Source organism: Otolemur garnettii, unplaced genomic scaffold (genome assembly GCF_000181295.1).
Source record: "Otolemur garnettii isolate 467f Iridium unplaced genomic scaffold, OtoGar3 scaffold00008, whole genome shotgun sequence".
In the NCBI taxonomy this organism is placed as follows: domain Eukaryota; kingdom Metazoa; phylum Chordata; class Mammalia; order Primates; family Galagidae; genus Otolemur; species Otolemur garnettii.
The window spans coordinates 16,642,538-16,643,765 of record NW_003852403.1 but is presented as its reverse complement, the minus strand read 5'-3'; the positions used below and the strand labels follow the sequence as shown (position 1 = coordinate 16,643,765).

At 39.3% G+C, this 1,228-nt stretch overlaps 1 protein-coding gene and 1 non-coding gene across 4 annotated transcripts in view; one reads left to right on the top strand and one right to left on the bottom strand.

The window, feature by feature from the left end:
* The window catches only part of CCAR1 (cell division cycle and apoptosis regulator 1), a 79,286-nt gene that overhangs the window by 69,051 nt on the left and 9,007 nt on the right, over window positions 1–1,228 (top strand). The window lies entirely within an intron of this gene.
* On the bottom strand, window positions 922–1,028 carry LOC111723171. The gene has a single exon (XR_002771769.1). It is a non-coding gene; the product is annotated as a U6 spliceosomal RNA (small nuclear RNA).

The following is a 1,228-nucleotide window of genomic DNA, read 5'->3' as shown; positions in this document are numbered from 1 at the left end:
ACTCAGGAGGCTGAGGTTAAGAGAAACCCCTAAGCCCAAGAGCTGGAGGTTGCTATGAGCTGTGATGGGCGACAAAGGAAAAGTGTCTCTAAAGAAAAAAAAAGCTAAGGTGTATATTAATACCCTAATGTATGATGTCTCTATTTTCATCTCTTAACTCTTGAGCCCATCACTTACAGTTCTACCCTAATTAATTTCTCATACTTAACATCTGTGCTCAGTTATCATTTTCACAGTGAAAGCCATTCTGCACCCCATTCTTATTTAGAACCACAGTTCTACCTGGGGGTGGTGGCTCACGCCTATAATCCTAGCACTTTGGCTGGCTGAGGCAGGTGGATTGCTTGAGTTCTGGAGTTCAAGACCAGCCTGAGCAAGAGTGAGACCCCGTTTCTATATTAAAAATAGAAAAACTAACAGGGCATTGTGGTGGGCACCTGTGGTCCCAGCTGCTTGGGAGGCTGAGACAAGAAGATGACTTGCATGTGCCCAGGAGTTTGAGGTTGCTGTGAGCTATGATGCCAGTACGGTCTACCCAGGGTATCAAAATGAGACTCTGTCTCAGATAATACACAAATAAATAAATAAAACCACAGTCCTCCATCCTTCCCTCAGTACACATTCCTAGTCCCTCCTTGTCCTGCTTTATTTTTTTCCCCCAAACAACTAAACCTATTCTAGATACCGTTTACATTTTTTATTTGTCTTTTCCCCAGTTGTATAAAAGCTCTTATTTGAGAAAAAGAGAATTTTTTTCCTCTATATTCTTTATTGTATGTTCTAAGTTATTGGAGTGGTCTAAGTAAATAGGCTTTAAATATTTATTGAATAACAATTTTAATCTACAAAACCAAAGAGGGTGGTAGGATTATAGTTCCTTTTTTTGTTTGTTTACATTTTCATTGAATTGTTTTAATAGACAAAAATATGGAACGCTTCATGAATTTGCATGTCATCCTTGCTCAAGAGCCATGCTAATCTTCTCTGTATTGTTCCAATTTTAGTATATGTGCTGCTGAAGCGAGCACATAGTTCCTTTTTTGTTTCCCTCGTATTTCAAGTTGATGCTTATGTTTTATCATGGATGTTTATCTTTTTTTTTTTTTTTAAGAGTCTCACCTTGTCACGCTTGTTAGAGAGTCATGGCATCATAGTTCACAGCAACCTCAAACTCTTGGGCTCAAGAACTCCTCTTGCCTCAGCCTCCTCAGTAGCTAGGACTACAGGC